Raw genomic sequence first — 13450 nt, 5'->3', positions numbered from 1 at the left:
GGTCCTAAAGCTTATCTGAATGACTTAGTATGATGATTTACTTAGTTTACGAAAACCTCAGTTTCCTCAGCTAGGTGAACAGGGTGAAATAATTCTTGAAGTTGATTGTGGATTAAATTAGATGTTTGTGATGCATAGAACAAAGGGACAGGCTATCAGGGAAAAATGATATATGTTAACTATACTATACTCACATAAAGGACATGTTCATGAAAAATTCTACTGACAAATTGAATAGGCAAATAACACTTTATTCAAGAGTATTGGATTATGGGACAGAGATTGAATTCTACTGAAACAAAAGTTGAAAGGTTTTTTAAGCACTTAAGTGAGCTGGTGAAAAGGTTCTGGAGGACATGGCATAGGAAGATGGTCAAGGTGATTATGTCTTCTGTGTTTCCTAATCTGTGCTTATTAACATGAAGCTCACACCCTCCCATCATGACTGGGAGATGTGGGTGTTCAACCTTTTTCACTGAACAACTTAGAAATTGTGACTAATAACATTATACTCTTGTTATTGAATATCAGCAAAGCAGCACTAATATCAGCAAAGCAGTCAGGACAGTGAGGCATTGACTAATTTCTGGTAACTTTAAAGTTTTTAAACATTTATTTTAATAACATTTTACCTAGAAAAGGTTAAATATAACTTAGGGAAGATTAAGATTTCTTATTATTAGACAGTACTTTAAAAGCAACTCAACATATCAAATAAACCTAGTTATTCTTGACATCTCTCATTTTACTAGGTGAAAAAAATCCTTTCTGATTTTCTAGGGGCCTTCTGGGAAATTCCAAAGTCAATTTGAGATTTTAAGAAAAGATTTCACTTAAGATTTGATTTGGGGTATGTGAAATATCCAAAAATATCAGAAGTTTTGGACTCTTGGCTAAAAGGATTATTTGTCATTAAGACATACGTGGCCAGCTGAGGTGGCTCATGTCTGTAATCCCTGCACTTTAGGAGGCCGAGGCAGTTGGATCACCTGAGGTCAGGAGTTTGAGACAAGCCTGGCCAACATGTTGAAACCCCATCTCTACTAAAAATACACAAAAAGTTAGCTGGGCGTGGTGGCGTGCATCTGTAATCCAGCTACTCAGGAGGCTGAGGCAGGAGAATCTCTTAAACTCGGGAGGCAGAGGTTGCAGTGAGCTAAGACTGTGCCACTGCACTCCAGCCTGTGCGACAAGAGCAAAACTCTGTCTCAAAAAAGAAGAAATACTTGACTACGTACTTAAATAAAGTAGCAGTAAAGGATTTCAAAACAAACAAGGAGGTAACATGATTCAAAACAATAAAACAATAACAATAAACTTTAGCTCTTTTTTAAAGCAAAAGGCTGGGTTCACTAAAGTAATCAAATCCTTGATAAAGTCAACGTAAAACACAAGAAATCATCCTAATATGACACAGAACTTGTGCTTTCTAGGCAGATAACTCAGAAGATAAAGAAAACAAAGCTTTTGGAATCTCTTGTTAAGAGCAGACCAATAATCCAAGAAAATTCATTTTAAGAGAGAGAAAAACAAGTTCTAGTTTTGCATCATTACACTATTGATACTAAAAGTCATAAGAATAACAACAAATAAACTCATCCAATCTTAACTAGATTTGGAGGTGCAAAATAAAATATCATTCCTGAGAAACCTTCTATGGTTGTCCATATCTATTTAGGTTTCATGCACGTTCTCTTCTCATTCTGGAACCAGTCATTTTGCTTTAGAAAAAAATTACTTTTTTTGGCAACAAAAACATATCCTACATAACTTTCATAATTTTCTTTAACAAAGCAAATAATAAACTTCTTGTATCCTTTGAATATAAGGTTGTTTTCCCTTGTGATTATTATTTCTAGGCATTTCATTCACATATATTGATTGTAAATTTAACTAGTTATAACTCATATTTTACAGACAAAAGTAGGAAATAGACCATTGTGAACTGTTTTATATCAACACTGTACAGCAAATTAATAAAGCTTATGAATATATGATCTTGTAATATTTATAGGTCTATAATTTATTATGCTATTATTTTTCAAATTTGTTTGGCAGATATGAAGTACACTGCCATTAGCCCTTGAATGGGGAACATGGTCCACTGGTTACTAACCCCAGGAGAAGACTCTAAACATCTCACCAATTTCTGCCAAGGTATCTTGATCTGGCAGGAAGTCTTGCCCAAACCGTCCTTAAAAGATTTTGCACAAAGGGCAGGCTTAGTGGCTCACGCCTGTAATCCCAGCACTTTGGAAGGCCGAGGTGGGTGGGTCACCTGAGGTCAGGAGTTTGAGACCAGCCTGACCAATATGGTGAAACCCCATCTCTACTAAAAATACAAAAATTAGCCAGGCATGGTGGCGGGCCTCTGTTGTCCCAGCTACTCAGGAGGCTGAGCAAAAAAACATTTTGCACAAACTCAAAGGCCGGAGTATGAGTACAGTGAGACAGAACACTCTCACAGCAGGTTCTGCAAATCAATTTGTCCTCACAGATAGAGTGCAAGAATCAACAGAAGTCCAGGCTCCATGATCAGCCGATCCCCACGGCTCAGGAAAGCTGCCCAGTGCAGACGGAGTCTCGTTTGTGCATGCCTCACTTCACACTTCAGCTGAGGGATCCCCAAAGCATTCCACTCTGGGATTTTATACTCTGGGCAACGCTTGTTTCCCTGAGCTAAAGCATTGTAGGACATCCTGTTCTAGGAGGGACAAGGCCTAAACCTGAGCTGCTCTGAGTAGTTCCTCCTTATATCAGGGCACTACCTTTTTAGCATATTCTACAGTTATCATGAGACCAGAATTGGGAAGAGGAAGGGCTGGGTCACCCAAGGTTATCTTGGGATTGTCCTTCTGCAAATGTGGCCAAAATAATATGTTTATTAAAAACCCGATATTTTTAGCTTCTCTGTATCATGTAAACATCAGTCAAAAGTATATAAACTTGCACCTATACTTACTAATGAATGTTTCAGTACTTATATTATTTAGAAGTGATCTAAATATTTAATGGATATCTATTACTTAATTGGTCCTAAGTCTCATGTTGCAAGTTATCAAAAAACTTTTGAAAACTATTTTGAAGCAGGCATATAAAACGTAATTAGGGCTGAAATACAAATTTGTCAAAATAATGACAAAATTTGATTAAAATCAAATTTTTTAATAATTTTAAACATCTGGTGGAAATAATATTTACTACTAAACCCAAGTAAAATAAAAATGTACACTTGTATCATATTGAATGGAGAGAACTCAGAAAACTGCAGTTTTTATTAAATCAAAAATATTAAACTAGTCTTATTTGCCAAAGATTTATCCGATTCATGTGAAATTAAAATTGTAAAACATTTGGGTAAGATTTTATAAGATTTTTAAAAAATACATTGTAAGTATTCAAAATTCAGCTTTAAGATTTTTTGACAGGTTTAGGAATATTTAATTTATGTAAGCACTTATATGACTCTATAATTCAGTCATCACATACGTGGTCTCCACAATCAAAAAGAACTCTAATTGTTAAATAAACAAAGTTCAATCAAACAAAAGCTCATTACAATAAGAGCAAGTGTATTAGCCCATTTTCACACTGCTGAGAAAGACATACCCAAGACTGGGTAATTTATACAGGAAAAAGGGTTTATTGGGCTTACAATTTCCCGTTGCTGGGGAGGCCTCACAATCATGGTGGAAGACAAAAGGCACGTCTTACATGGCAACAGGCAAGAGAGAGAATGAGAATCAAGCGAAACAAATTTCCCCTTATCAAACCGTCAGATCTCGTGAGACTTATTACCTAACAGAAGAACAGTATGGGAGAAACTGCCCCAGCAATTCAGTTATCTTCCACTGGGCCCCTCCCACAACACCACGGAATTCTGGGAGTAGAACTCAAGATGAGATTTGGGTGGGGACACAGAGCCAAACCACATCAGTGTGGTATTAAAGTCAATTCCTGTAGTGGTCAGAAGTTTAGAGCAATAGCTCAGGAATAAGTTCCCTGATCAATCCATCATCTGGGAAGGCAAAAGTTAAAGGTATGCACCTGAGGCTATGGGTACTAGGCTCTCTGAGAACCAATGATGAGTCAAATCCTATGAGTTGCATACCAGAACTGTTAAAGAAAAGTAGCACCATAGTAAATTAGCAAAGTGATAGGACAGAGAGATTGAAATTAACTCCCATGAAACAAAAAGCAAGCTTTTTAAGCACTGGAGTGAGCTAGTGGAAAGTGCTAGAAAGCTTTGGTAGAGAGATTTGTCTGTGATTAGGTCATCCATCTGTATTTGCTAATTGGCACTTGTTAAAATTAGACCCCTACCTTCCACAGAGACTGAGAGTAAGCAGCACTACACTTTTAGACTATTATATTCCAAAGAAATGTCCCCTAGGCCCATGAAATAGACATTCCTTGGTTGTAAAACTAGCAAGAGACTGAGAGAAGATTTGTATGTAATTTAAAGCTCAGAGAAAGAATTTGCACTTACAAGTTTTCTAAGAAAAGGGAGGTCAGGGGCCTAGAGTCAGGAAGATACTTTTTAAAATTTAGTTCAGCTGAGGGGCATGTCTTGGTGAGTTAATGTGGATCATGTACAGCCTCAGAACTATGTATCATAATCATCACTAATTGAAGCAAATGCAATTTTTAAGAGAAAAAAGGAAAAAAGCACTCTGTCTTATATGTTATCTTTTTTTGTTTTTCTAACTGCACATCATGGTGGCTCAAAAACAGCTTATTAAATAAAAGAACCATTCTGAAGCCACCAAGAACCCAGGAATCAGACTCAGCTACTAGAGGTAAATCAGTGTGGCCAAAAGACACGTGAGGTTTTCAACAAAGATGAGAGGAAAATGTAATAGGGGAGCCCCATTAATTCAGGCTCACAGTGCATAGAAAATAGAAACAAAAATCAGCAGGAGAGGTAATGCCTAAGGGACATAACGTTCTGAATGAGCTAGAAATTTTTGCCATCCCCTTAAAAACAGGGAAGAATTGGTCCCTGGGTAGACTTTAGGTTTCTCTTGCACGTAGGTAAGGTATGTACCAAAAATTTTAGATTGTTCCAATTCAACTTATTTAAAGATTTTTTAGGCCAGGCGTAGTGGCTCACGCCTGTAATCCCAGCACTTTGGGAGGCCAAGGCTGGCGGATCACGAGGTCAGGAGATCGGGACCATCCTGGCTAACATGGTGAAACCGGCTCTACTAAAACTACAAAAAAATTAGCCAGGCGTGGTGGCGGGCACCTGTAGTCCCAGTTACTCAAGAGACTGAGGCAGGACAATGATGTGAGCACGGGAGGCGGAGCTTGCAGTGAGTCGAGATCGCGCCACTGTACTCCAGTCTGGGCGAAAGAGTGAGACTCCGTCTCCAAAAAAAAAAAGATTTTCTAAAATACTTCTTATGAAAGAATTCATGTGGCATTCACCATGCCACTGTTTTAATTTTGTCACACTATATGAAACAACTACCAAACTTAAAATTACATTTTAAGCCATTGAGTGTCTTTCATTAAACAAGTTCTTAATGTTTTTGTGTATTAAAATATCTCATGTTTTATTTCCCATAGAAAATCATAATTCATAGCATTTTTGACTCAGGATAGATACAAATAATATGTCAATAATCACTAATTATGGTCTGCTGCGAAAGAACTCCGTATATACACACATGCACACTTACACACCATACATTTAATTGATTCGCATTTTTAATAGCAAAATATTTTTAAAGGAGAAAATATGATGAGGTAAAGGAACCTGACAAGATGTGAAAGTTTATTTGATTCTAAGGTTTATAAATTATGGCTAAGCCATGAAAAATTTTCATATCAAGAAAATGTTATTTATCATGTATAAGTAATGAGTACAGCTCATCTTGCCTTTGATTTATTTTTGAAAATCTTAGAGAAATGCCTATAAGCTGCTGAAACACAACAAACCACAAAATGCTTCAGAAACTAGAAAAGCAGAATTTAAAATGTAGTACTTTGGTGTTTGTTTGCTGCACAATATGTCAAATACTCCCAGTTTTATTATTTATAAATATTTAAAGATTTCCAAAACATTCTTTTTATGAGCATGTATTAATACTTGAAAAGAATTGCCAATCACATTAGTATGAAAAAAAAATGACCACTAAACCATAGGAAAAGAAAAAAATGTGCAATTGTGAGATCAATATTAACAAAGGAGAGAGCCAGACTGAATACCTTTAAATACACACATTCCCATAAGCATATTTGAGACTATCTATTCTTCAACTCTGACTTCCTTTACTTCATAGCCTAAGAACCAAGGACATTCAGAGGCTTCTTTGAAGGACAGGATTGTGAATCCCTAAAAAATTGTTTTTAGCCATATCTGAAAGTTTGTTATGACACACAGTGATGCCATGAAATACTGCTCTGTAGGTGGTTTAACTAAGTTTGCCAGACAGATTGATGATTAATTCACCTTTGTCACTAATTTTTTGATATAAGTATTGATTTCCATTTGAGATCTCTGTAACTTATTTCTTTGACAGCTTTCCCAATCTTGCCCTAAACAATCAAAAAATGAAGATATTGTGTGTTTTGTTTGGCAACTGAGTGCAAAACAAAAATTATCAGATTTTTGTATCATGTTGTATCAGATCCATGATTGATACACCTTAACGTTTGGCTTCTAACGGTAGGATTAGGAATTCGTGTGAGAAGATAGTTTCCTGCTGAGTCTCCTCAGTATGATTGATTCCTTTACTGAATATTGCTGTCCCTGCGTGAGCATTGGTTTCCATTGTAATCAGCAGTATCAAAGTTTGCTGGGAGCCATCGAAGGCCCAAAGCTGCTTTGTATTCTCAGTATACCAGGGCAAGAGGCATACCTCTTCTTGAGTTATACTCTCTTAGAGTGTCACCACAGCAGTATTACCTGCACTCGCATGCCCTAAAAAAGATTTTACTGAAAATTTAGAAATAATAATAATAACTGGTAGTCCCCCCTTTTTCCCTGGGTCACCAACAAAAGTTGATTAAAGCTTGAATCATAAGCTTGTATAGATAAATACAAGTTAAAGACAACCACTGTCCTCAAAAAAATCACACTGTCTATTCTCCTATGCATCACATTATTTACTTATATTTATTTTTATTTGCTTCCCTGATTTGCTCTTAGAATGCATTCTCTCCAAGTAACCCATCTGATTTTCAAGCAAACTGATGTGCATCATTAGATCATCAAATGGCTACAGATGTATCTCTGTTTTCTCTGTAAAACCAATTTAAATTCAAGCTTGACAGTTCCACACTGAAGTATTTATTTTGTTTTTAACACAGATTAACTTCTAACTAAAGTTGCCCGTTGTATATCACAGCATTCAGAATTCTTAAGTTTAAATGTGAGTAGTAAAACTTTTTTTTTTTTTTTGAGACGGAGTCTCACTCTGTAGCCCAGGCTGGAGTGCAATGGTCGGATCTCAGCTCACTGCAAGCTCCGCCTCCCAGGTTCACGCCATTCTCCTGCCTCAGCCTCCCGAGTAGCTGGAACTACAGGCGCCGCCACCTCGCCTGACTAGTTTTTTGTATTTTTTAGTAGAGACGGGGTTTCACCGTGTTAGCCAGGATGGTCTCGATCTTCTGACCTCGTGATCCACCCGTCTCGGCCTCCCAAAGTGCTGGGATTACAGGCTTGAGCCACCGCGCCCGGCCTAGTAAAACTTTTGACTTCATTAACAAGCTTTCTTTTTTTATTTTTCTCCTATTCACTGAATTTGTGAAGGTAAGTGGTGTTTACCTTCCCTCAAACCTTGTGAAAGAAATGGTTCTGTTATTCATATTTGCATTCTAAAACTGTATGCAAACTCTACCTCACTGAGATAGGGAATAAAAGAAATCAGCTGTAGGGGAAAACATGTTCCCCGCTATGCTCTCTTCTGAGTGTTATACAAACATGTGCTACTTTGATCCTTCTGTGAATTGAATTTGGGGCCCACTGAATATTACTCAGCAATGTTTGGTAGAGTTGTCGTTGAACTCCGGCAGTGTGGTTTCAGAGACTTCAGCCACGGCATTATGCTATGCTATGTCTTTCTTCCTTTTGGCCATTCTAGAAATGAAGAACTTCCTTCCTTAAAGTCCTGGCAATCAGTTTCTTTTCTTTTGCATACCACTAGATTCTCCCTATGGAAAGCAGAGATATTTATTAATATGAAAAAAGGTTGAACATGTGCTATTCGCCTTGCCATAGGAATAGAGGTGGTGTTAGATGTTATCAGAGTGGTTGGTTTGCTCTCTTTGTCCCTGGTCTGCTTTGGTGGACTCAGATGATTGGTGTAAAAACTCATTCTCCTCACTGGTGGGTCGTAATATCCAGGCCTGAAGGTGGCAGTCATCTCAAGTTCAAGCTGTGTTCTCTAAACCCAGCCTCGTTAGGAACAAAAGAACAAATATGTTTCTCACCATTTTGCACCTGTGCCTATTATTCAATTGGTTCAAAACTATGTTTGAACTGTTGCTTCTTTAATTTCTACCATTATAACACTATGCTAACATTTGTTGAAGGCGTACTATAGGACTCTCAAGCACTTTTTTAATGCAAATTGAATATAGCAACACTATGACACAGGTGTTAGTATCTCCCTTTTACTCAAGAGGAAAACTTTGTTTCAGACAATTTAAATATCTTGGCAGTTATTTGAAGTGCTTATATCTAGTGAATAAAAGAGTCATGTTCTATTCAGAATCTCATACTCTGTGTTCTGTTTGATTCCAACTAATAAATAGCTGACGGTCTATCAGAAGCTAAGTGGAATGTTTAACATGCAAACAAATTATTATCATTGTTACTAGAAATGCATAAAGCTGCTTTGCTGTTTCTTTCCTTCATTCCATCCCTGTCTTCCAGGATGTGATATTATGTGAGGAAATCACCAAAGACTAAACATTCTTTGAAAATATTGCCTTAGTTAAATAAAGATAATGTAGAAAAATTGTATCAATGGAATAGAATAATCTGATTCCCTTTTTCTATTTTCTAGTTGGTTTCAGTTATCGAAGTATGTTTGCCAGTTCTACTTTTCCTATGAATAATATGCATTATGGTAGTAGAATTGTCTTTACCATAAAAGTATAAACACACAGGGGAAAATATAGGTTTAACAAACATTCCAACTTATCTATTATATAGAATCTGATAAAGGCGATTTATAAGAAAATTTCATCATGGAATGCATTAATTGTGTATATTGCTTGGGATTAGGGCTGTACTTTCACAATCAAATGTTCTAAGACATTTAAAATTGTAAATGTCAAGGTTTTCTGTGGTCATCTAATCTAAATGGCTCACAGAAATTGTTTACATGAAAGAAAATATTTTTAAAAAGGTATTACCAGGAAACTTACTGATATCAAATTCCAGTGAGGAATAATGTTCTAAACTAAACTCCATTCTGATGCAGCTTATGCTCTTTTTCAGAGATTCATATCAGATTATGGAAAATGGAATTCAATAACTTGAATAAAAGAAGTCATTGGCTTTTGAGCCACATAAATAAAGGTTTGATTACGACTCCACTACTTAGCACCAATTGGGCCCTGAGTAATTTTTATTTTATTTTATTTTATTATTATTATTTTCGAGACAGAGTCTTGATCTGTCACCCAGGCTGGAGTGAAGTGGTACCACCTCGGCACATTGCAACCTCTGCCTCCCAGGTTCAAGCGATTCTCCTGCCTCAGCCTCCTGAGTAGCTGCAATTACAGGTGCTGCCACCAGGCTCAGTTAATTTTTTTGTATTTTTAGTGGAGACAGATTTCATCCTGTTGCCCATGTGTGCCAGGCTGGTCTTGAACTCCTGACTTCAAGAGATTCACCTGCCTCAGCCTCCAAAAGTACTGAGACTATGGGCCTCAGTCAGTGCACCTGGCCACTAGGAGTAATTTAAATAAACTTTCTTTGTTCTTTTTGTTAAAATGGGGATGGAGATGCCTAGATGTGTTCTGAATATTAACTGAAATAGACGTAAAACACAAGTATATTTTAGTAGTAGTAAATGAGTAGTAAATATTGCTTAAAGTGTCTCTCTATGTAAAATGTAATTGGGATGAAAAAGTGAAAACACATGAACTGGAAAAACTGGGGTGTTTGACATATACAGCCAATAAACATACGCTTGTCCAGAGAGCCCCAGACTTCTGTGTGTGAACATAAAACGCCCACCTTCTTCCACATGACCTTAGAAATAGCAATTGTATTTCTTATTAACTTTGCCAACATTTCCCACGTTATATCATTATTCTGTTTTAAGCACAGCACAGAAAACAGTTCTAAACTGTGGTGAATCAATGCCACAGTGACTCTGTCTCTAAATTCCTAAGTCCATTCTCGAAGTAGACTGTAGCTATGTACCATCTCAGTAGTAAAAGAAATCAGCTGTTAACAGCAGGCCTGATACACTCCTAGATTACAGAACCACTGTTCACTATGATTATTCCCGGTACAATGCAGTGTTTAAGAGTATGGAGCTTGGAGTCCAGCAGCCAAAGCGTGAATTATTATTTTGATACATTCGGCCTTTTTAGTTTGGAGAACTAAATTGGCACACCTTATCTTGAAAAACAGGGTGATAACATGTATGTGGACATGTAATTTGTGGACATCATTGGAATCCAATTCTTGTTGAATGAATGAATACATACGTGAATGTATTCATGAATGACTGGAAACAACTGCTCTCTATGGTTGCTGGGGCTGTTTCGAGTTGTCATAAGATGATTATGTAGGCATATATAGAATGTAATAAGACTTTTCACTTCATACTGATTTGTAGAGATGACAGCAATATCCCAGAGAAATGGCTTTATGTCCCTAACCCCTAATAAACCATTCAATAGATCTCCCCTATTGTTCGTTTTCAGTATTCATTTTTTAAATATCACAGCAGTTGCTAGGTCAATTACAAAAGTTATTTTTTAATATACCAACTAGTTTCATTTCTCTAGATATTGTAATACAGAGGCATAAATAATTTTAGCATTAATACAAAATGTTTATTGAACCTTACTGTGGGCAATGCTTATATATGACAGGTACTTAACAGTGGTTGATTGGATCCCATAGGAAGTTAATTAAGTTATTCAAAGCACTGGGTTTCCATTTGGAAAGTTTCCCTAAAAGCTTTCTTGTAATAGCTAATTGTACTTCTATTTTATATTACTTGACAGCAGTGGTTGATGTTTATTCTGCACCTGGTTTCCTACCATGTGTAACACAATAATAGTTCTTGTGATTTATAGCAAATATTTCTTCATAATCACTAGTAGAATACAACAGCATTCTTATGAGGAGAGAAACCCATGTTTTCAGAGACAAAAATCCCAGTTATTTCTACATTAATAGTTTGGAAAGCAGAGTAAGATGATCTAGACTTACCTAACAATTTGAGGTTACAAATACATTTAAATTCTTCAGCTGATCAAATGTAGTATCTAAAAAATAAAAGTCTTCCTTTACATTACAAGGAAGTGGAAAAGGACCAGAATATTTTAGGCCTTAATTCTTTTTTATATTGTGGACCTAGTTTGATGATGACAAAATCATTTGTTCTGATGTACAGTGGTAGAAATTTCCTTAAATATTACCTATATGATAAAAACAAAAAACACGGAGACAAATTTCTAAGAATGCGGATACTTGGGAAAAAAAGTATAGTTCTTCAGTCAGTAATAATGCCAGCTGCGGTGCAAAAGATTCACTTAGTACAGATACTCAACTCCAGTCCAATACAGAATGCTAAGTTCCATACAGCTGTTTCCCCAACCTTCCCTATTCACACACACACACACACAAAAACTATTGAATGTTTAACTGAAGTTTCGTTTAAATTTAAAACCTATATGATGCAATGTGGAGACTTATTTTATGTAGATTGAATATTCCCATTCTATTTCATTAGCACGTTTCTGTAGGCATTTCTATTGCTTTTATTGTGAATTGAGTATGAAAATGAGAATTAATTATTCTACATAATATTACACTTTAACATTCACTATCCTTACAGCTATTATTTTACTGTAATACCAAGATTAAATTTTATTTTAAATTATTCTAACCAGATTTTAGGAACCCTCACTTTCTACAACGTTCTTTTTAACTTAAATTTAAGTTAGAGTTCTATTCCAATGTAATCTATCTGAAGCTCCGGCTAAAATGATCTCTTTGCTCTTGATATGTTTTCACTTACCCTGTTTAACATAATTACTGAATCATGGAATTATAAATTGAAGCCCTTTGAAACACTTATATTATAAAATGCTTCATATCTTGAATGGTGGCATTGTTTATTTAATATTATGTGTTTACCATTAAAATCAGATGCTATTTCTCCATCCGTATGTATGTGACTTTCTTTATCACCTCTAAATAAGAAATGTCTGAGGTGGCAATTTTGATGTACAAACATTTTAGTGGAGTTTGACCTTTTATCTTTGACATACATAGTTTCTTTTTCGGTGATTGCAATTCCTACGGTTAACTCCTGACTATATGCTAATAACATTTACATTTATGTCATCAGTTCACATCTTGCTCACCAAATCCAGGCTTAGTATGTAACCACATACTCAGTACTCTATGAACATGCCTACTGGATATCTCAAAATCGATGTGCCTTAGTTGGCAGGCCTGCTTTTCTCTGCCAAACTTCTCCACCTATAAACTGACTTATTTCAGGCAATGACAATCTTTCAATTGCTTACATTGACATTGAAGTCCTGACTCTACTTTCTCTCACACTGCACACCCAGTTTCAGTTAAACCTGGTTGTTAAACGTTCAAAATACTCTGTAACTAGGAAATAACCATTTTCAGTACTTTGATTGTCACCACCAAATTTCCCACATGGATCACTGCAACATAACCTTCAGAATTATTTTCATTTTTCTATTGTTTCTCCTGTATTCTACTCTTTATAGTAAGTCAAATTACCTTTTTAAATATAAGTCATAATATGTCACTCTTACTCCAAATCCTAAAGTGGCTACACACTTAACTTAGAGTTATGTTGCTGCAAGGCCCTAGCTAACAAGGACTCAATTACCTTTCTCACCTCATCTCTTACCACACATACTATACTATCTCAGTATACAAACTTAGGCTTCCTTGATACTCTACGAACGTACCAAGCTTGCAGCTGCCTTAGAAACTTTGTCTTAACTATTTCCTCTGTATGAACTACTCTTTACCCAGATATGCATATGATCATCTCAGTATTTGCTCAAACATCACTTTATTAATAAGTGATTAATCATTTAAATTAAACATCACTTTATTAATTTATTATTACCTGATCATCCTATTTAATGAAGGCAGCATTATGTCTCCCTCCTCAAATTCCTTTCCTCTTAACTTATTACAAACCTCTGATCCTTACCTGCCTGTTGTAATAGCACTTATCACTCCCCAAAATTTTAC

This window comes from Trachypithecus francoisi, unplaced genomic scaffold (genome assembly GCF_009764315.1).
Source record: "Trachypithecus francoisi isolate TF-2019V2 unplaced genomic scaffold, Tfra_2.0 Lachesis_group18, whole genome shotgun sequence".
Taxonomy (NCBI): Eukaryota; Metazoa; Chordata; class Mammalia; order Primates; family Cercopithecidae; genus Trachypithecus; species Trachypithecus francoisi.
This window is presented reverse-complemented; position numbering follows the sequence as displayed.